Genomic DNA, 24933 nt, shown 5'->3' on the forward strand with positions numbered 1-24933 from the left:
ATGTCATGGCCAGGTTCTCCCACAGGGATGGGTACGGTATCCTGATTACTGTTGAAAAAATGTTTTTTCAGTGTAATATTGCGGACTAAGCGATTTACATCCAACATGGTTTTGAACAAATCAAAACCAGTTGAAGCCTCCAGTTTAGCCCATTGAACCTAAAAAGAGCAGCCATCCTCTCTAGAGATCATAGTTCTCTTAGCCAGAGTAGAATTGGCCCCTACTACTTTAGGCAACGTGCGCCATGATATTTAATGGAGACAGTGACAGGAAACATCTTTTTAAAGGCAGGAGACGGGATAAAGCAATCCCTGACTTCTCCCATTCCTGAGAAAAATCTCCAAGCACGGTCTGGAACAGGAAAAACTTCCACAGAGAAATCCTAGTATTTATAAAGTTTACTAGATTCTTTAGGGTTGACAACGACAGGCATATCACAGTAGCTCCAAAGAAGCCAAAACTTCCTTTAACAATACACGAAGGTGTTCAAGCTTAAACCTGAAGGTTACTACTTCAGCATCAGATGAAGGGATTATACTGTCTGAATCTGAGATTTCACCCTCAGTGGATCCCGGCATATTATCCTCATCATACTTATGAGGAAGGACAACCTGTATAGTATTAGATAAGACATAAACCTTACTATCTGAATCTTTCAGGTCCCTTTTGTGTCTTCCCATAACCTAGGAAAAGCAGATAATTCCGCAGATACCGCTGAAGATTTCTGTGCAACAATTTCTGCATGCAAACAAACGCCTCCAGGAGATTAAAAGGAACCACATGGCACTGCATGTGATGCCATTGAGGCTTGGGACATTTAAGGAGAATTATGTGGCATAGTCTGAACAGCACCAACCTGAGAGACATTGGGTTCAGCGACAATAACTTATCTCTGCCTGAGAAAAGTCACGCTAAGCAAGCAGCACAGAAAAGCATAATTAAACAATTGTGCTTCAATACATAACAGACAAGCGAACAAACACAGAAACTTCCATGTCCTTAGGAATTGCCTATAAAGCAGAACTGCTGCTGATCGCTAAACTGCAGTTAACCATTATGCCAGACATATCAGAGAGACGTAATTCTTTAGCTGACACAGCTAGACTCTAAAGCAGAGAAAATGGGTCACGTGACCCGCCTACTACAAAAGGCGCCAACTACAAGCACGCGCTTTTAAGCATTCTTTAGCTGCCCTATATGTCTCTTCCCGCCCTGAAGCAAAAAATAATGTTGGACACCCGAAGAGACTACCTAACACTCAATACTAGCAAGAAAGTCCTAGAGGACACAACGGTCCAACACACAAACATAGATCTTTTTAACACACTCAAAGTGCACTAAAGATTCCAGCTCATATAATAAATAGTGCATTAAACGTTTCCCAACAACTATAGTGCACTAAACATTCTGCATGTGAGACATGTACCTCATAGGAGAGCAGCAACAAGTTAGGTCACCCTAAGAACCAAGTGTGCTGTCATTATAAGCTTGCAAGCTGAACCCAGACATAATAAAAAAGGTTTATACTGAAAATACCATTAAAGAAACAAACCCCTGTCTCCTGTCACAGCTAAGTGCCAGCTCCCTGCCTGTCAATATCCTGATAAAGGATACATGCGTCTCAGAGAATACTGCAGCTTAACTTGTAGAGTGCACAGTCTCCCATACCCAGAAGACAAAAGGCACTTACCTGCAATCTGGCCATCTGGCAGGAGGTCAGCTTACACGGTATGAGAGGACACATAGTACTCACAGAGACCTGTAGAAGAGAAAGAACAGAGTAAACCTACTCTGGCTTTCTATACCATGGGCAGCAAAAATTCTTCATGGCCCACCATACAAGTTCCTAACTGCTTTAAAGCCACCACTAGCCTACTGAAGAGATTAACCTGGACTACGGCTAGACTAAATCCTTGAAAAAAGGGAAGAACAGAGTAAACCTACTCTTGCTTTCTATATTAAGTAAAATCTTGTGTGAAGTGAAAGAAATCCAATTTTCTTCAGACACCAAATCTTCACCTCCTCCATGCACCAAGGCAAAGAGAATGACTGGGGATTGTGGGAAGGGAAGTGATACTTAACAGCTTTGCTGTGGTGCTCTTTGCCTCCTCCTGCTGACCAGGAGAGATATTCCCACTAGTAATTGATGATGTCGTGGACTCACCATATCTTAGGAAAGAAATATTATTTTTATTTATTTTTAATATATTTTAATGTGTTTTACAGTTAGTTCACAAGCGAAAAAATCTGCCACTTGTAATCAATCAATCTCATCTCTTTGCTCTCTCTCTTCTCTCTCTCTCTCTCTCTCTCTCTCTCTCTCTCTCTCTCCTCTTTCTTCTCTTTTTCTCTCTCTCTTCTTTTTCTTTCTCTCTCTCTCCTCTCTGTCTTTCCTGTTTCTAGCCATATATAGGGGCTTATTTATCAAAGCATAAACGGAAAATACTCTGGAATTCCACATCTTAATTGTCACGAGATTGATCCGCCATAGTTATCAAAGCGTCAAGATCGGCAAATGTTGAAATTTGTGACGTAACATACGATACCGCAATCTCAATCCGACGCACATCCATGCGAGTTTAAAACCTGTGGAATTTGAGCAGAATCGTGTTCATTCGCCCTCCTATTCGACACTATTTGAAGCTCTCACAAAGTTATCAAAATTTTTCCGACTCAGCATACCTGGTTTTCAATCCGCGACCCTTCAGGTCATGGATGCCATAGAACCCAATGGGAGTCTGAAAACACAGAAAGCTTATGTTCGATGCTGCAAGAGAATGAAGTATATTACATAATAAAAGTAAATTAGAAACTTTAATAAAATTGTATACCCTTTCTAAATCAAAAAATATTATTGCTCCACAAAAAAATACATTACTACTGATGGATTATGCTACAACTTTGTCTCTCATTACAAATCAAGGGGACAATATTTCTACATAATTGGTGCAAAGTTTTGCCCCAACCTTGTCGCACTAATAGATATAGAGATAAAAATGAAATAAATACACAACATAATATATATAACTTCTTTTTTATTCGTTGGAAAAATCTATGTGCACCATGTTTAAGCCATGTAATACAAAACCCACTCTCCACTTTTCACACCAATTATGACGCAAACTCCTAAATAACCCACACACTAGTGAATTTTTCTACCACTTTTGATTAGAATATGTATAATCACATGATTTATGACATCAGCCAATCTGATTCAAATACACATTATAAACTATCACTAATGAATCAAATTGCTCGATACTTGTGTCATTGATCACTCATCAGAACTTGTAAGTGCCATTTGTTACATTGTGTATTATACTTTGAAAGTATGTATGTGTGAAATTATTATTAAAGATAAACATTGATGCTAACATTAGGACACACAATGTAATGTTTTAGATACGGATTTTAAAATTCGAATTGTTGTTTGATTCAATAGAATCTTAAGCTGATAGCTCAAAGGGATAGCCCACCTAACTTTAAACTGTCATGAATCAGATACAACAGAAATTAAATCACTTTTTTACTGGCATGCTATGTTCAGTGTATTTCTTCCTTCTCTTGAATTTCGTTTTCAGTGAGCAATGTCATCTTATATGCCAGCCCATTTTATAACACCTGTGAAGGGTGTTTTTTAAAAATAGATTGCAATCAGGAGGGGTTAGACAGGTGCAGAGAGAAACCTGGCCCAGCTCTTAAAGGGACAGGAAACCCCCAAAACATATTTCATGATTTGGATAGAACATACAATTTTAAACAACTTTCCAATTTACGTCTATTATCAAATTTGCTTCATTCTCTTGTTATCCTTTGCTGAAGGAACAACATTGCACAAGAGACAAGCACATTGTCACAAGAGACAAATGTGTGCAAGCACCAATTAGCAGCTAGCTCCCACTAGTGCAACTTAATTTTTTCTTTCCTATCCCTTTAAAATATCCAAAGAGATTGCAAATAAATACATATGATACTCTGATTACATGTTATATTTGCAATTATTCCTGCTCAGAATAATAATAATACATTTACACTATCCTATATAATAAAAGGCCAAGTGTGTTTGTCCAAAGCTGTCATGTGCAGTAGAGACTGCGCGCAAGGACAAACACACCTGGCCTTAGAGTCCCTACCTGAACAGCCATTGCGGGCGAAAGTGGGCGTGACCGGGCATAATCGGCATGACAGGGGCATGGGCGGGCGTGGTCGGGCGCGTGTGCGCGCGAGAGGGATAGAGGGGAGAGAGATAGAAAGAGAAGGGGAGAGAGATAGAGAGGGGGAGAGAACAAAATAGATGGGAAAGAGCAAGAGAGGGGGGAGCAAAATAGATGAGAGGGGGAGAGAGAGCAAAAGAGAGGGGGGATAGAGAGCAAAAGAGAGGGGGAGAGAGAAAATAAGAGAGGGAAAGAGAGAGAGCAAAAGAGAGGGATGAAGAGAGAGAGAAAAAGAGAGGTGGGAGAGAGTGCAAAAGAGAGGGGGGAGAGAAAGCGCAAAAGAGAGGGGGGGGGACAGCGCAAAAGAGGGTGGGAGAGAAAGTGCAAAAGAGGGTGGGAGAGAGAGAAAGAGTGCAAAAGAGAAAGGGAGAGAGAGAGCGCAAAAGAGAGGGGGGAGTAAGAGAGCGCAAAAGAGAGGGGGGAGAGAGCGCAAAAGAGAGGGGGGAAAGAGAGCAAAAGAGAGGGGGGAGAAAGAGCAAAAGAGAGGGGGAGAGAGAGAGAGCAAAAAAGAGGGAGAGAGAGAGAGCGCAAAAGAGAGGGGGAGAGTGAGAGCGCAAAAGAGAGGGGGAGAGAGCAAAAGAGAGGGTGGAAAGAAAGCAAAAGAGAGGGAGGGTAGAGCGCAAAAAAGATGGGGGAGAGAGAGCAAAAGAGAGGGGGGAAGAGAGCAAAAGAGAGGGGGAGAGAGAGAGTGCAAAAGAGAGGGGGAGAGAGCAAAAGAGAGGGGGAGAGAAAGCAAAAGAGAGAAGGGAGAGAGGGAGCAAAAAGAGAGGGGAAAGAGCAAAAGAGAGGGGAGAGAGAGAGCAAAAGAGAGGGGGGATAGAGAGAGCCAAAGAGAGGGGGTAGCAAGAGCAAAAGAGAGGGGGGGATAGAGAAAGCCAAAGAGAGGGGTAGAGAGAGCAAAAGAGAGGTGGAGTGAGATAGAGCAAAAGAGAAAAGGGGGAGAGAGAGCAAAAGAGAGGGGAGGGAGAGAGCGCAAGGGGTGGGACAGCTGTACTGCAAAAAATGGCCCGTGTTAACGGGCTTTAGGATTCGGAATAGTATACAATAATGTGCTAAAGAGAAATGTGCTTGTTCATGGACAGTAATTAAATGGTATAAATAAAGTTGGGAAAAATCTGAATAGCCGCAACATCGATGACTGTTAGTTAACACCAGTCCGATGCTCTTTGCACCGTACTTGACGTGCATGTTTTTGACGGCTTTTTTGATAAATAAGGAGATTGTATTCAGATCCGTGGCCGCGATTTTTGGCGAGCATATTGACGCCCGCGAATGCAACATAGTTGACGCTTTGATAAATATCCCCCACAGAGTATAAAGATACCTAGCAAATTAGTCTATTTTCCACAAAATTATTTATTGAACATGTGACAAATCATGATATATTGATATATTGTTTATATTATCTTTAAATGCTTTGTACTTCTTGATGACTTGAATATTATTTATATTTGTATTTGTTGTTCTATCTGTAACAACAACAGACTGATGCAGTGCAAGCTGAAAAGGCATTTTTTTCTTACCTTTCCAAATGTTATTATTCACAAGCTATACAACGTACAAATGTGGTTAGTTGCTGAATGCTGCAGCAAAATAAATAATGTAAGACTGACACGTAGGCAAGCAAATTATTACTTTCAAGCCTATGTTGGATTATCTTCAATGTGTTTTAGTCTTTTGGTGTTTGATGTGAAGTGTATAATGGCGTTTAAAATCATCTAGTTGTCTACATTCTGATTACTCACTAATATATGGTGTAAATATCTAAAAGATAATGTTCTCTGTTGGCTACAATCAAATTTGAATAGCGTTCAGCACTTGTGATGCAGCATCTGGTACATGCCACTGAATTACAGAAGTGTAACAGCCTGGCCCAAACTCGGGCACAAATGTTAAGAATGTCACTACAAGTTGTCTAATGTGCTACCGTCTGCCGTCTTACAGGACCATTTAATGCATACTAATTGCTTGCAGTCTGTTACAGAGATTATGGAGGAGTTTGCTAAATGATTACATGCATGTGATCAAATAATCTTATTTTTAGCAAATAACATATAAAAATACATCTTATATAGTTTGAACATTTGAAAAATAATGTGCCACAAACTGTAAATTATTATTACAAGTGAAAAATAGGGGAAATATATTTGAATTATTAGACAGAAAATACAGTAGATTGAGAAGTGATCACAGTATGCATCTTGTGTGTTATCAGAATGTGTGAGAAAACTGATAAGTGTTAAAATATAATGGGCTCAGTAAAACTGGAAGTTACGTGTTAAGGGCATCTTTCTAGACCACACCAATGTGCATATTTCTGAGTTACTTTAATTATCTCTTCTGTCACCTCTAAAGAAAAAAAAAAACCCATACGAACTAATAAAACAAAGCATCTGTTTTTACTTTGTTCCTTATTTTAGTTTCTGAAAGGTTAGATAATGTGCTCTTCAGAAAAAGACCCTTTTTAACAACTGTTTTTTAAAACAGTAATTTCGTTTTTTCTTTTTCATTCATACATTCATACATATAGGCCTGAACACAAACACTATTTTCATGTGAACCTTAATTTAAGAATTGAGGATGTGTTAAAATGCAATTTTTTAAATAATTTACTATAGTGGAGCTCCAGTAATCTGTACCCCAAAACACAAGGGAAAGCTGCAGTATCTACATTAAGGGGGGTCTACCTTCCTCTGACAAAACCCTGGGACAACACCAGAATAATGGGTCTGCCATCAGAAAGGTCATTGCTGATACCAGGGTCACACAAATGGCTATATCTCACCTGGATGGAATGGTCTCAGTGTTGCCTCCCAGGCAGGTATCAATCCCACTGCCTACGCCAACTCTCAGGGAGATATCAATCCCACGGCTTTCACCTCTTCCCAGGCAGGTATTGATTCCTCTTCCACACTCCTTCCAGGTAGGCAATGATTACTTTGCCTGCACTGCCTTTAAAAAAGACATTTGTGACTCAGCTCTTTGCTGACAGGTCCACATACTCTGTAACAGGTCTCCACTGCAGGTGCAAGAGTAACCAGAAAGCAGGTCCTAAAACTCTGCTACTGGAATCCCTGAAAGAACCAGGCAAGACCAACTGTTACATAAGGAACTACTCATCAGGATTTATTTCACTCAGGACTAGCCTCTAGCAACACACCATTTAACTTATAGTGTCACAATCCACATAAACATAGAGAACTTAATAATAAAATATTATCTGTGACAAAAGGAAGGGGGGTTCAGGGGAGGCATTAACAATTAAACTCAAAACTATCCATTTACATTGTCACCCTCTGCAAAATATCTGCAAATACATTTTTTTCCACAGTACATATTTTGGTGACCAGATCCTGAACACAAACACTATTTTCATGTGAACCTTAATTTATGAATTGAGGATTTGTTAAAATGCTATTTTTTAAATAATTGACTATCGTGGAGGCGCTCCAGTACTCTGTACCCCAAAACACAAGGGAAAGCTGCAGTATATACATGCCCTACAAAAGGCCCTTTTAAGGGCTTTTGGTAGTTTAGTTTAGATTAGGGGGGTTTATTTCGGGAGGCTATTTATTTTCATAGGGGTATTAGATTAAGTTTATTTTTTTTGTTTTTGATAATTTTGTTTATTTTTTTCTGTAATTTTAGACTTTTTTATTTTTTGTAATTTTAAATTTATTTAATTTAACATTATTTTTTTTAAAATAATCTTATTTTTTTTTAATTGTAACATAATTTTTGTATTTTATGTAAATAGGGTTAATTTAGGGGTGTTAGGTTAGGAGGCTTAGTAATTACATTAGTTATTTGCGTTGTGGGGGTTGGCTGTTTAGGAGTTAATAGGTTAATTAGGTTTATTGCGATGTGGGGGGTTGGCGGTTTAGGGGTTAATAGGTTAATTAGGTCTATTGCGATGTGTGGGGTTGGCGGTTTAGGAGTTAATAGGTTAATTTGGTTCATTGCAATGTGGGGGGTTGGCGGTTTATGGGTTAATATTTTAATTATGTTATTTGCATTGTTTAATTTGTGGATTAGTGGTTAATTACTTTATTATTTTGTGATGTTGGGGTTGGAGGTTTAGGTGTTTGTAAATATTTATTGCGGGTGCTTAGGTGTTTTTTTGTTAATACTTCGTACGGACAGTTAGGGTTTTTTTTTTGTTAATACTTTGTGCGGGCGGTTAGGTTCAAGGATCAAAGAGGAAACGCTACACACGAGGCTTACGCCTCTATAGCATTTGGTAAACAAATATAATATACAGCCCAAGGGAGTAAATCACTGTGTGGTAAGATTACCCGTAACCCCTAAAGGACTTCAACAAAGGAAGTAAAAGGCAAGTACCTGTACACCTACTTAGATGTTTTGAAGAAACCGGGGGTATGAATACACACTGAACACGTATTTGGTTGCACACTTAGAATCCAATCACCAAGGATCAATGCGTAAATATCGCATCTGTATTTATATACTTTACTTGAACTGGTCGCATGAATGTATACCTTGGTCACAGATTAAGGATTGCTTTTATTATGGACTTTTAGAATACCGCTAGGGAGTATAATTTTATTGTTTTTTTTTTTTTGTTTTTTTTTTTATTCTTTTTCTTTATTAATCAAAATAGGACATTACAAACTTTCTGGAATACAAAAACAAAAAAATGAAGCAGATACATAATCAGTCTGCAGAAACAAGCCAGAAAATCAACGTTTATATAATAAAACCACATTATGTCCCATTTTAGTTACCGAAACTAACATGAAACTTAATGATGGGGGAAAAACAGAGAGAAAAAAAAAATTTTGTTTTTAATACCACCGGTGGTGTTAGGGGTAATATGAACCTGATGGCAGCCATCTTGTTCTTCGCAGCCATCTTGTTCCTCGCAGCCATTTTGTAATGAATAGACTTTATTATACTGCGTTATGATAGTTTCCTTAGCTGTTCGGCCTTGCCAATGTACCCTGGCCCGACGCCCAGAAGAAGATAGAATAAGATAATGTAAACAAGAGGGTTCAGAAACCTTGTTGTCTCCGCAGATGGTAGTTTGTTATGACTCTGTAAGTATTGTTATGAGAAACTCATGTTCCAGTTTTTCCTTGTACTTTGCTCTGTATAACTGTGTAAGATGACGCGGTCCTAACGTGTCATCCCCTTAACCCTGTATGTCACTATAAGAAAGGCTTGCACTGTGCAATAAACAGAATTGGCTTTCGATCATAATGCTGCGTGGTCTGCGTGGTCTGAGTCATTCTAAGGGGCCCTTATCAGATAATCTACATATGCCTCAGGTGGTACACTAGGCCCCAGGCTTTGGCCTGCACTGACACTGCTGCAAGGCATATCGATGTACCTGTCCCTTTAAATAATAAACTCTGATTAACAACTTTCTCTATAAAACCTCTAATCTACTATCCTACATTGCTTGTTATTGACCGTCTGCCAACCAGTGGTAGCTAAACGGTATTATCCTGAGCCTTGCCTGTTTCCCTGCTCCTCTCTGAACCTTGCCTGCACAGCCTCTCTCTGAGTACCGGATCTACTTTGAATCACACACCATCAACAGAACTACCTGAGCCCTGATCAAGCTCTCTACACCGGACCAGCTTACTCCCCACTGGGGTTTTCTATACCGGATTCCAGACCTCACTCTCTAGGGTATTAACTTCCACTCAGGTACTTTTAAAAGTTCAGTTGTTACAAGTTTGTTCTTACTGCTACAGCCTGTATTTTCAGTTCACCCTAAAGAGCAACCTGTCAGTTTTTCTTTTGTTGTGCACATTTCTCTTATCCTCTCAAAATACCACATATATATATATATATATATATATATATATATATATATATATATATATATATATATATATATATATATATATATATATATATATATATTATTTATGAGAAGACAAAGTGACATAAAATAATATCACTTTAACAAAGACTGGGATTTCAGCACTCTTTTAGTAATAAATGACGCAACACTCACATGATATAGTATCAAACTAGTGGGTTTATTACGTGTCAGATATACCCAGTAGACTACGAACTTGACTTATAGAGTATAGTAATCAACACACAAAATACAGTACAGTGAATATAAAAATTAATTCCATATCTTCTAGAATTCCTCCTAGAACATAGCAGGACCGGTCCCAATATCAACCACACCTCTGCAGAGGTGAACCTGTATAGTTAGTAAAGGATAAATATATTTAGACTTAAATAAGTCAGCAAGTCTTATTAAGTTTGGGTCAGTGAGTCCAGACTTATATATATCCTTTCTAGCTAAACGTGGTATTCAGAAAAGGTTTAAACGTACAAATTAATAACGTGCATATATAATAATATTGCACTAGCATATGTCTATATATTCAATAACAGTTTAACATAGATCGATATAGTACAACACAACTCAACTGAAAAACCACTATTATGTTTCACATTGCAAAAGGAGCTAGCATAAGAGTATCAGAGATGAAGCTGCTAAAGATGGAAAGACAGCTTTTTTCCTTAAGTATAACTCAATTTGTTTAAAGCTGAAATTCCTTGCTCAAAGCTGTTGTTACTGCGAGGTAAAGTCGTGCATGCATATAGGAGCCAAGCATAGAGTTGTATCAGTAGATTAGAAAGTTCACCAAACCAGGTTGGGAAAGCTGTTGTTACTGCAGTGTAAAAGCATGCATGCAATAAAGGCCAAGCGTGGAGGTGTGTCAATATGTTAGAAAGTTCACCAAACCAGGTTGGGATATCGACACTACACAGCTGGGAGGTTTAAGGCAGTCAATGAAGCAAAGAAAATTGTAGCCAAAATTTAACTTGAAAGCAAAGACAGCAAATAATGTAGCGGAAAAGGTACAGGAGGATACTTATGTTACTATACTGTACCCCTCTGTCGACTGCACCTTTTCCTGTAAGATTGACAGTCTCTTCAAGCATTCTGTGCCAAGACCTTCATATTTTCGATGGATGAGAAAATCTTTTGTTTCTTTCTCTGCTCCTTTTTACTTGAAGAGCAACTCACAGGCTTCCTTGCTTGCCGTCTTGTAACGGATAGTTTACTCAAAGCATAAAGCCTCCTTTGATCCACGGCTGGGCATTCAGCTTTCAAACTTGCCGCTTCTCGAGAACAGCTTACTCGGACGCTAGCTCGTTCAGCGTGGTAGACCGGACCCATGTGATCTACCACGCTGAACGAGCTAGCGTCCGAGTAAGCTGTTCTCGAGAAGCGGCAAGTTTGAAAGCTGAATGCCCAGCCGTGGATCAAAGGAGGCTTTATGCTTTGAGTAAACTATCCGTTACAAGACGGCAAGCAAGGAAGCCTGTGAGTTGCTCTTCAAGTAAAAAGGAGCAGAGAAAGAAACAAAAGATTTTCTCATCCATCGAAAATATGAAGGTCTTGGCACAGAATGCTTGAAGAGACTGTCAATCTTACAGGAAAAGGTGCAGTCGACAGAGGGGTACAGTATAGTAACATAAGTATCCTCCTGTACCTTTTCCGCTACATTATTTGCTGTCTTTGCTTTCAAGTTAAATTTTGGCTACAATTTTCTTTGCTTCATTGACTGCCTTAAACCTCCCAGCTGTGTAGTGTCGATATCCCAACCTGGTTTGGTGAACTTTCTAACATATTGACACACCTCCACGCTTGGCCTTTATTGCATGCATGCTTTTACACTGCAGTAACAACAGCTTTCCCAACCTGGTTTGGTGAACTTTCTAATCTACTGATACAACTCTATGCTTGGCTCCTATATGCATGCACGACTTTACCTCGCAGTAACAACAGCTTTGAGCAAGGAATTTCAGCTTTAAACAAATTGAGTTATACTTAAGGAAAAAAGCTGTCTTTCCATCTTTAGCAGCTTCATCTCTGATACTCTTATGCTAGCTCCTTTTGCAATGTGAAACATAATAGTGGTTTTTCAGTTGAGTTGTGTTGTACTATATCGATCTATGTTAAACTGTTATTGAATATATAGACATATGCTAGTGCAATATTATTATATATGCACGTTATTAATTTGTACGTTTAAACCTTTTCTGAATACCACGTTTAGCTAGAAAGGATATATATAAGTCTGGACTCACTGACCCAAACTTAATAAGACTTGCTGACTTATTTAAGTCTAAATATATTTATCCTTTACTAACTATACAGGTTCACCTCTGCAGAGGTGTGGTTGATATTGGGACCGGTCCTGCTATGTTCTAGGAGGAATTCTAGAAGATATGGAATTAATTTTTATATTCACTGTACTGTATTTTGTGTGTTGATTACTATACTCTATAAGTCAAGTTCGTAGTCTACTGGGTATATCTGACACGTAATAAACCCACTAGTTTGATACTATATCATGTGAGTGTTGCGTCATTTATTACTAAAAGAGTGCTGAAATCCCAGTCTTTGTTAAAGTGATATTATTTTATGTCACTTTGTCTTCTCATAAATAAAAAGTAATTTCTATTGTATGGGTCTGCACCACATGCCTAGATACTGGTAAAACTTTTTAAAAAAATCCCAATACAAGAAATTTTTTCGGGAAAAAAAACACTCCAATATATATTTTGCAATTTTTCCATTTACAAACTTTATTCTAATATATATATATATATATATATATATATATATATATATATATATATATATATATATATATATATATAAGTTGATCAACATTTATCGCTGCATAGCTGTGCTTTATGATAATTATTTTTCACAAGTACTTTGTAAGTTTGTTCTTTTTTTATTTGGGATTCACAGTGAGAGACACTGCTATATAAAAGCAGTGTTAATACCAAACACATGTGATAGCAATAGTGTTTTCTCACCTATTCCCCAAATATCAACCTTGCTGACTGTTAAATGTGCTGTTTGACACTATCACTCATGATAGTTTATGTCACATAGCAATATTTCATTCTGCTACAATCATTCATATTTTTTAGTACAAGTATGATTCTCAGCAGCTGTGGTTCACACAACTCATTATATAAATCTCATTACTAGCTATCGTATCTGAGTCTGACACACTTACCCCCTGGGGGGGACACCTAACAGTTTTGGCGTCAGTTTGTGGGATTCGCCGGGAGTAAGTATGAGTGCTTCTACCATGCTTTCTTTCTGTGAATTTGAACCTAAATTTAGTCTGGTAATAGGTGTTGATAATATATGATAAAGGGTTAAAGGGGTTCCTGTGGTTGAAGCACAGGTTTGCGGAGGTTATAGTCCTGCCGGCAGTTGTGATAACCCCTCCAGACAGGTAATCAGTCCTGTGCTGGGATACGACAGGTATTGTGAGTCCTGTCTGTGATAAGCGCGCAAGAAATATATGAATGCCAGTCGACGGGAGAATTTTTTAAGATAAGGTCCCCCGGGCAACTTGGCAGAGTGAGTGAGTCTCACGTGTTTTAAAGTTTCCCATATTCATTCCCATAATAGAGTTTTGTTACCCACCTGAAGCTCATGTTGATATCTGATGCTTGCTTTGCTTTGTTTGTGTTTTTTGATGCTGTGCGTAGAAAATATTAAGTGGCTGTGCATGTTATTATTGTGGCTATTATTGTATTGAGAAATGGGAACTGCTTATAGATAAGAATGCACAGAGAAAATTAAAGGTATAAGGTAAAAGAAAAGAAGAGTTAATAGTTTCTGCAAAAGACAGAAATATTTTTTAAAACACTGTCAGTGAGTACGGCTGTGTGATTCATAGAAAAATCTCTGTGTTAAAAGAATGTAGCAGGCAAAGAAGGGGGGCCACCACTGAGCGCGCACATAGATCAGAAGAAAAAAAAAAAAAGAGAGAAGAAACGGTTACAGCAGCTCCGTTTGTAAGACTTTTTGTTTGCTTGTTTAGGAAAATTTGTATATTGAGATGCATAATGTGTGATGGTCTGTAGGTTCTCACTGTGGTATGCGTGTAACAGATTTACTTTGAACCAAAAACAGAATGTATTATTTGAAAATGATTAGCACAATCCAGGCAAAAAATGGCCATTTTGCGTGGAATCGGAAAGAAAAATACATTTTGAACTTGGTGACAGGGTAATCTGGTAAATTTTATATGTATGTCGTACGCTATAAATGAGATGTTTTTCTGAGAAAGGTAAAAAGGGAGTAAATCTCTGGTATGCGAGATGGAATGAACTTGTGTGTCTGTATCGTAATAATGTTTCTTTCTGTTTCTCTGCTGGGAAATCAGACGTTTTTAGAAGATATTCGGTAATGTTATTTTATATACCTGTATTTTAAAGTCACCAGCATGTTTTAAGTATGTGGTATTCATGTGCAGTTTTACTTTTAAGTGATAATTGTTTGGCGGCATGTAAAGATATGATATTGCTTTTTGCAAGTGAAGTAACGGCTTTGAAAGTGGCTTTGAAAGTGCGATGGTGTGTGTGATTTTTTTGTCACGCTCTGGTAAATATGAAACTGTTTCAAATATGATTAATGGGTTAACGTATGTTGTATTTGTAAGGTCTGTGCACAGAGTTGGTGCACCTAATGACATATAGTTATAAGCTGTAGTTGAAAGTTTATCTAAAAGTGCGTCCTTTTTTGTTGCAAGTAAATTAATCTGCAGGTCATGCTACAGTACAGAGGTGAAATTTGTGTGGTAAATCATACAAGCAGCCTAAATTATGGTTGGGATATACATATGTAATTTACGTGATGAATGGTTAGTCCTTAAAGGGACAGTCCACTGTGACAAGGTGTTGCTATTAATGTATTGTCAATGACTTGTTATACAAGCTGCATAGTATAACATATAGGAGAGATTGCATTTGCAAGTTTATTTGTATATATATGAAGTAGCTGGTCTTATGGTTTCAAAACACAGTTGATTGCAATGGGTTGCATTTTAGATAATAAGAATATCTCATTATCTTATATTTGTCTGTAAAATCAGAGCTCAGTGCGTAGACGGAGCAATAGAAAATTGTCATTTTATTATTTAAAGGACCAGTGCAATAACACTGTATTAGTAGTTTGCAAAATATATTTTAAGAGACTTTTCTTTGTATATATTTATTTTAAATCTGCCGTTTAGATCGCAGATATTTCTTTTTGCAGTATAACTTAATTATCTCTGTAATGCAAACTGAAGTGATAAGTTGTCTACAATTTTAGTGTAGGGATCCGGGAGACTAGCGGACAGAAAAAAAAAAAAAAAAAAACGAGTGAAAATATTTAAAGGGATACAGGAAAACTGATATAACATCTGAGAATTTAAGGGAATATTTACAGAAAAGACAATGAGGTTTACTATAAGCCTAACACTAGTATATTTCACTGTGTTAGCAGTTTCAATTAAAGATTATTTTTAGTTTGGGTAAAATGTCCCTTTAACTAGCCTGCATCCCACTGTGAGTGCGTTCTTATGCTGCTTATGCTTGTTTAGGCTATTTAATGAACGTCAGTATGCATTTTTTATTATAAGGATCATTGGGAATAATTTAAAGGGGAAATTGTATTAGTATTCTTTTTCAGAAAGCTTATTTTTTTGTGTTATATACGGTTGTTATATTTGGCTGGACAACTGCAGAATGGTGAATATCAAATTATACATAATATTAAATCCAATAATTTTGTTGTGGTTAAACTAATTAGCATTTATACAGTTTTCGTGTGAATTTTATATTTTTAAGCAGTAAACAGTGTTTCTCCTTTAAGTAAAAATGAAACTTTGAGCTTGCCTTACTATCCTTGAGAAGAATGATAACACTGTGCATGTTTTGGTTTTCTTGTTATAATGGAAATGAAAAAGTTTCTCTGTTTGGCTTTGTTGCAGAGAGAACAATTTGCACTTTACATTTAAAGCGGCAGTACTGGTGTTCTATGTTATAAAAAATGATAAATATAAATTGCTCACTACAAAGAAACAAGTATTTATATTATATTCTATTACAGAATATAGCTTAAAAATGATAACTTTATTTCTGTGGCTGTCAAACTGTATCTCACAGATAGTTCAGAACTCTTTGTTATTTAAAATAACCCCCACTGCGTTCAATAAATACATGAGATGTTATTTAATGAAGTGATTTCAGTGACACTTTAAAATATATATAGTTATTCGGTTATTAACTAGTCTACCACTATTATTGCAATGACTTTGATTGCTGCTTAACAGCTAAGCCGTGGTCTATAAGGTGTCTACAAATAAACACCCCTAAAACAAATGATGCACATTTTATCTGATTATACTGCATTTATATAACTTGCTAATTTATCTGATCACAGTTTTAGTTTTATTTATATGGCTTACGTGTATTTTGTCTCTTGGTGTTGTAATGAGAGCCTGTGATAAGAGGCAGCCCTCAAAGGCTTAAAAATTAGCATATAAGCCTACCTATGTTTGGTTTAATCTAGGGAGGTTGGTTAAAATTAAAAGTCCTATCGGAATAATGTAATTTTCATTTATCCTAGAATGTCCCTTTAACAGTGGCTACTGTGGTTATCTGATCTTTCCTAAATAAGCGCAATTTTATTTGTACAATCTGCAACTGAAGTTTCTTGGGCATCTGTTGTGATTGCTTTCTTTGTGTGATATGAAATTTTTGTAATTAGTGGATGTTTTTAATTGTTTGTAGTGTTCTGAGAGTGTTGCATTCCAGTGAATGTCAGAATATGTGTTGCATTTTAAGTTAATTGTGGTTGTTTGAAATTTGTGTCAGCAGCTAATGTTTTGTTTTGTGAAAGACAAGAACGATTGGTTTTCACTGTTTGTTATGTTTTTCTCTTTTGTGAATACGTGTGGAAGCGTGCTGTATGGACAGCATAGTGAATAGTGAAGTGTATTTCATTTTTGCTTGCTATTGAGAATTGTCTCTGCATGAGTGGAGTGCATGATTTGTCGTTTAGTTTCTTGTTATCTTGTGTTTGCGTGTCACATGAGATGTTTCACGCAAACATGGGGGAAGTATTGATGAGTATTGATGAATATCTTTATGTAATGGGGGTGATTGCTTTTAGGAGGTGAACCTAAAACGTTTTGAATCTCCTCGTACAATGTTATTGTCTAACCACCAGCTGTGCCCTAAAATTTCCTTGTCTTACCCCTATGCAGGATGCACTACGTCCCTAGGATTGTCTAGAACTTTCCTTCATTGGGAATCTGGCCACGGAAAAGCATCTACCTTGCTGGCCACCCCGGTTGTAGCCTGTACACCCACACCCCACTCTTTTTTTTCCCTCCCTGGTGGATTAGATCTTTTTATTGTCTTTCTGTGTTTTATTTTGCTCTCATATTTCAGATGCCTAAAATGTTTTATTTTTCTATTTTGGTTCTTAACATATTTGTATTTGCAGGATGAGAGTATGCTGTCTTCAGAGATTGAAACACACTAACTGAATTATTTTTGAGTTTCCATATTTAGGTAAAATTTGTACAGGCAAAATTCCATAAGTGCACTCTTCAAAAGATTAAAGATTGAAAGCAAGTAAACCTTTAAAGAAAGAAAAGAGGAAGATGAAAGACCTTTTGTCAAGCTTGTTTTAACCACCATACTGCAGTAAAAAAAAAAAAAAAAAAAAAGTTACTGAACTATCTTTGGATCCATTCTTTGCTTTGCATGCTGGTACCAGCCCCAGAACTGGACTATGGGTAATCCATGACTGTTTCCTCTGATGTGTGTCTTCAGGACATAAAGACTATCCTTCTCTGGACTGTGCCTTACCGCTCGATATGGAGGTCCTGTTATGCTGTTACAGGGTCAACCAATTAAATTAGGGGAGTATTGTTTTAACTCAATTCCTTATATTGCTTGTTTTGTATTCTCTTGTATTTGTATTATTTTTATTGATCATATTGGGTATAAGACATCATATGCTTCATTGGTATTAGTGCACATGGTAGTTTATGTGCTTAACAAAGTAACCATTTAGATAAAGGTAACTGTGAACTGTGCAGTATTGTACCCTATTGAATGACCCACTGAGTATAAAATATGTTTAAGGAAAATGTTACAACATAGCATAATATTTTAGACCCTTCACCCTTTAGAACATAAGGAGGACACGTCTAAGCTAGAAGTTTATAGTAAATATACAGAGAAATGTTTGTTCAGGGAATAGCATAATTATAGGTTATGAAAGCAAATGTATTTTTCCCTTTTATTAATCAGTATGGTATCTGCAAAGTGAATTTGGTCATTCCTGATGTTTGTCAAAGAGAGTAATTCTTACCATAAAGATGTGTTTACTTCTGTGAACATAAAGCTCTGTGGGAACCACGGAACGCAGGACTGGGACTGCCGCATTAATACCCCCCCCCATTACCGGGGTTACGGGATCCTATAAAAGGATATTGACACCCCCCCCCCCCCCCGGCTATCACTGTGCTGCTCTACAACTTACTTCATCAACCACCTAACCCCTTCACTATTCAGGCAGAAATCCCCTGTTTGGTCAGCGACAGGGATCGCATCATGGCGGAGGCTGTGGAGGCCTGGGGGGCTGCAGTCCAGGCACTAATATCGGAGCACTTCCAGAGTCTGGAGCGGGATTTACATGTAATATTGACTCAGACATACCGGAAGAGCGACAGACCTAAATGCTACAAAAGGAGTCACACGGAGGAACCTGCTATGGCACCTGATGTAGTGGTTCCAGGAGAAATCAACAGTTTGCCGACACTTGCAGATAATCCCCTGCCGACTACACAGCAGATGCAGGGTTCCTTCCCACGTGGAGAACGGAGGCCTAAAGTTGTTGGTCCCAGGGTTTACGGGATGTATGCAAACCAGAAGTCTGCTAAAAGTTCTGAACATCTATTGGAGGAAACTGTTTCAAACCTAGTTGAACCATCAGCTCTTAAAAAGGCCTCAAACCAAAGGGAATCCCAGCGATATATTCCCCGTTCTCAAAAGCAACACTTACATCATGGGAATGACCAGGCAAAAGATGAACAGCTCCCCACTTTGCTAGCAAGCGTCTCTAATGTAAGAAACAAAGAGGACTATAACACAGAGTTCATCAAATTTACAATTGCTTCTCTGAACTCCCCGGACTCTCAAGCTTCATGGAATTCTACTATCCTCCATGACTATCAGACTGCAATGCCTCCGGCAATCTATATGGTAGGCCTTAGACGATCTGGAATAGGCTAGCTGTATTGAATCCTGTCTGCTCACCCTATTATGTTTAGCTTGTAAGTTGTTTCATGTTGGACGTCTGTGACTTTTTTCAATCATAGTTTGGCTAGTTCTGTTTGATGCCGATGTGTTCCCTGGGGCACTGTATGACTGGGACTTCCTGGCAGCCGGGGAGCTAGCTTGGAGCTTTATACGTAAAACCATACTCTATTTACTGATTACGATGTTGCTGAGTTTCCTGGGGTACTGATTCTATGGGACATGCTTTCAGCCATGGAGCTAACATTGAGCTCTACATATGCAAAATAAATTCTGTTGCAGATCTACATAACGTCCCCACATTCTGGCCCTAGTTGTGCTATTTTCACATAGCAGACAGTCTGCACCACCTGACACATAATGGGAATAAACCCTCTTGAAATGATAAGGTCATAGGCTGCTTTATTTGAGTACAATTATTCATGTTGCTCCCTTAAGGCTGTCAAGCTGAAGATCTTAGTTAGATTCCACTATACAAAAGCTACACCTCAGAATAATTGTATTTTGTACTATATGAATGTCTATGTCCTAGTTTCAGTTTTGAAATGTGTCTTTGAGTAACTACACCTTAAAACCTTTATGTTATATGCCCTGTGAATGTCACTGTTGTAGTTTCAGCCTAGAAAACTGTCATTATACAATGTAAGCATAACCATCTAGGATGCTTTGGATTCATCTTCAAATGCCTAACTCATGTGGACACCCCATTTGCTATATACCTCTGGGCCTTCTGCCCTATTTGGTTCCAATATATTCATACCCTTAGACGCTTCTGTAATGTTATGCTAAACCAGTCCCTCATTGTCTGTGGCCGAGGCAATGAGACACACTAAATTAAGAGGAAGCCCAGAATTGGGGAATGTTTCAGTTTTAATAATAGTTACTTGGATCTTATATTTTTGTACTTCAGATGACGCCAAACATATGCCAGCTGAACCCTAGCACTGAGATAGGTATGTGATATTCAATACATATTGTACGGTTAGCTGTTACTGGTTTATAGTCCCTTAGACACAGAAAAGAATCACTTAGTTGATTTACTTCAACACACTATAGATATGTCCCTCTGTAGGGCTCTATATGGAAATTCCCCATTAATTAACAAAGGTTCTTACTGGATGTATGTATTTATTCTTTTACCCTTAAGCCGCCTAGCAGCTCTCTTAGCTTAACAATTCAGGTTTAGTAGCATAGACCAGCACCTTGTCCTATATTAAGTTATACAGAAAGTTGCCTGTCATAATCAGATGATAGTTATACCCTATGGAAAAGTAGCACAGTCCTTTACCGTATATCATTTTAAAAATGTTTCACCTCCAGCCATTTAAGATCTATCACACGGGTTCATGAGTAGCCCATACACTAGTTGGGAGGTTCATAAAAGTATTTATCTTTCTAGCTTACCTCCGTAAATTCTGGATATTACATACAGGTCCAAGAGTGGCCTACTACTAGCTTAGGAGGTTCCTATAAATTTATAAAAAGAGGTCTATGATGTTTTTGCCTATCATTTTTTAGTTTACAGGTTATTATTTGAATTTGTTTGGTTTGTAGCAGCTTTGTTGCTATGCTTGGTGACTATGTTTCCACCAATTTGCATATTTTCTCAGTATAGTATAAAAATTGTTCTTATACCTGTTTGTTTTGAACTGTGGCAAATTTTATCTGTGATGTAATTTTTACTAAAAACCTCAATAAAAAATGTATTAAAAAAAAAAAAAAAAGATGTGTTTACTTTTAAAAGAACTTTTTAAATGATGTTCTGTTTGTATGCTTTCCTCATACAGGAGTGTTAGAGAATTTAGGTTGCATAAAATAATTAGTAAACTAGTAGTGTTTATATCAGATGAGATTGTTGAATATTAGGATCATGGTTGGAGAATTATAAACATTATAGATAGCAGCCATCCAGAATAAAGCAACACAAGGTTCTTTTATTTTTTTAGAAGTTCAAAGTGACAGTGTAAAGAAATTCATTTATTGTTATTGACTGTTTTCTTTTTTTCCATTTTTGCTGCAGGGCAGGCCTTAGCATAAGTTTTGGCATAACCATTCAAGCCCTTGATGAAGTTTGGCAGGTTTTCACTTGCTTAGTATTCATGCAGTATCATTTAAAAGTGTATAGAGAAGTTGTAAATTATTCTCTGAGAAATATCAATGTATTTAGTTTATATTATATATCAACAATGTTTTGTTTGATTTTAAATGACATAGGATGAAAGTGACGTTTTATTTGGACATAATTGTGATTGTATTTCGGTGTGTACTCATCCTGTACTGTTTCTGTTTGCTTCCTAGACTCCCTGTGACTTGAGTGTTTGCTTGCCATGGGTATCCACTGGTTGCCTTGTCTACCCCATGAACAAACCATCAGATTTAAAGTATCTCCCTGCGGAAGAACCGTGGATAAGCACCCCTACTGCAAATGAACTGTTGGAGAACTGTATTATAGCAAAGTGTCAAGGTGCAGCGCTCTCAAATGGACAAAGACTGTTCTTAAAGTATTCAGAGGCCACCTAGAGACAGTTGTGCTGTTGCTATGTCATGCTTTACTGTGGAAAAGGAACTGTTGGACATATTGGGGGGTGCTAGCAATGCAGGTGGAGAGATAGACGATGCAGCATTGTTTGGGGGTAGATGGGGGGCTGGTTGGGTCTCTGTGCCGGTAGACCGGTAGTTTTGGGAAGGCTGGAAGTTAGATGGAAGGTATTGGAGGGGCTGTACCTATATGCAGTGACAATTATCCTATAAAAGTATAAAAGGAATATTTTTCTCTTTAGTATTCTCACAGAGTTTTGTTACCATAATATAAGGCTTTACTAATTTTCTATGCCTGTCTATTTTTATGTTATTCTGTTAGAATAAAAGGATGGTATGTTAGGGGTAATATGAACCTGATGGCAGCCATCTTGTTCTTCGCAGCCATCTTGTTCCTCGCAGCCATTTTGTAATGAATAGACTTTATTATACTGGGTTATGATAGTTTCCTTAGCTGTTCGGCCTTGCCAATGTACCCTGGCCCGACGCCCAGAAGAAGATAGAATAAGATAATGTAAACAAGAGGGTTCAGAAACCTTGTTGTCTACGCAGATGGTAGTTTGTTATGACTCTGTAAGTATTGTTATGAGAAACTCATGTTCCAGTTTTTCCTTGTACTTTGCTCTGTATAACTGTGTAAGATGACGCGGTCCTAACGTGTCATCCCCTTAACCCTGTATGTCACTATAAGAAAGGCTTGCACTGTGCAATAAACAGAATTGGCTTTCGATCATAATGCTGCATGGTCTGAGTCATTCTAAGGGGCCCTTATCAGATAATCTACATATGCCTCAGGTGGTACACTAGGCCCCAGGCTTTGGCCTGCACTGACACTTACCCCCTGGGGGGGACACCTAACAGGTGGTAACGTATAAATTGTACATTATCCATTTGTTTTAATTAAAATTTCTACATTGTATCTTACTGGCTGATGTATCACTGCATCTAAGCACATCTTTATTTGTTTGTATTAGTTCTATAGTCTGGGAAGGTTGTAGAGACCTTTTCTTTTTAAAGTTGCTTAAATATATCTGAGAGTGGTTATTAAATGTTTGTGTTTTTTAATCTATTAATATATTTTTAACCTCTGTGATTACCTTGTATCAAAGCATCTTCTGACAGCCCCCTGATCACATGACTTTTTATTTATTTTCTATTGACTTGCATTTTAGACAATTAGTGCTGTGTTGTGCTGATTCTTAAATAACTCCCCGGACATGAACACATTGTTATCTATCTGGCCCACATGAACTAGCAAAAGCATGTGATTAAGAGGCTGTCTGTAGTAACTTAGAAACTGGCAGCAATTTAGAGGTTTAAATGTTATAAAGTATATTTGGTTGTGCAAAGCTGGGGAATGGGTAGTAAAGACGTTATCTATCTTTTTAAACAATAAAAATTTGGTGTAGACTGTCCCTTTAAGAGCAGTTCAGAGGTACACAGCTTAAAAAATGGAGGAATCCTGGTCTGATTTGCTGTGGTGAAATAGGCAAATGTAATTAATTTTTGCTCTGAACTGTCCAATAACTGTGTAGAATGTTGCATGCTCAGATAAATTGCACCATACGAAAAGGGACTGTAAAAGTCTCTCCCTTTTAATGTGTTCGCAATGATCCATTTTACCCGCTGGAATTTATTAAATTGTTTGCAAATAGCTTCTTTACTTTTAGCTTTACTTTATCTTCTTTACCTTTGCCATTTGAATTAGCTGCTTTTGCCTGTTGAAACCACTAAGCATAGGACTGAAAATTGCAATACTGCAGTATTGATTATAGAAAATCTATATAACAAGAAGCAGCAGCAAAAATCAACCCCCCCCCCATTTAGATATGGGAGAGAACCCAGCCCATTTGAAAGGGTGTTTCATCAGCAAAAGAAAAACAATACATTGATTTGCCATATTGCTTACTTAAAGGGACAGTCTAGACCCAATACTTATTCTTTATTACTTATTGTTAAATACCAGACAAGCATCTTGCAACGTGTTCCACATCTAGAAGCTTGCAAGAAGTACATGAAACTTTTAAATAAATATTGTTTGTTAGGAGCCAAAAATGGCCACCATGCACCGCCCATAGCTTTCTTCTTGTCTAGTTAGCTGTTTTCTTGTATGACAGATTAGAAGTGCATGTTTAATATTTTTCAGTTAGCTATTTCAGAGTGCACATGCACAAATCACGGTGTGCAAGTAGGAAAACGTATTCACAAGTGAATCGTGAATGGAGAAACTTAACATACCAAAAGATACATGTAATAGGTGGGCGGAGCTTCACGGCCATTTTCGGCTCCTAACAAACGATAAATATATAAATGTTTCACTTACAAGCTTATAGATGTGGGACCAGCTGCACTTATGCTTCTCTGGTATGTAACAATAAGTAATCAAAATTATGTATTGGGTTTAGACTGTCCCTTTAAGCAATTTACAGGACGTTTAAATGTTAAGTTATATGTCCATTTTATATAGATTAGTGTAACCCAATTGTCAAGCCATGCTACCATCTGCAAAGTATATTTTTCTAAGCTACATATTTGAAAGCATACTGGGTACATATTTGTGATTTTTGAATATATGCTGATATCCTTAAATAATATGTTCTAAAGCATAATCATTAATCAACAGTATAATCTTAAAACTAAATTGAAAATGGATGTTGTTCATCCTAATATCAGACTTTATAGATAGACATTCAAGTAAAACTTCATACAAGTGCAGAAATGCTTTTACTTCAAACACTTACATCCTGTTAGTCAGCCACAAGTGTCTTAATGGGAAATAATTGGGATTATATAAGGGTGAGTTACTTTTACTTAAATTACTGCCTTGCACATAACATAGACTTCCTGTGGTGGATAATCACACCAAAAGAAAATTAAATTAATTCAAATCAAAACTTTATTAGCAAAACATACCATATTTGTCTCAAGTTTGTAGGGTAGATAATTTAGTATGATTAATCATTCATGTAAACCTTCTTTAGAAACTGTAATAGATACATAGATTTTAACAGAATTACCCAACTCACCAGGGGTTAAATACAGGATAATA

Source organism: Bombina bombina, chromosome 2, assembly GCF_027579735.1.
Source record: "Bombina bombina isolate aBomBom1 chromosome 2, aBomBom1.pri, whole genome shotgun sequence".
Classification (NCBI taxonomy): domain Eukaryota; kingdom Metazoa; phylum Chordata; class Amphibia; order Anura; family Bombinatoridae; genus Bombina; species Bombina bombina.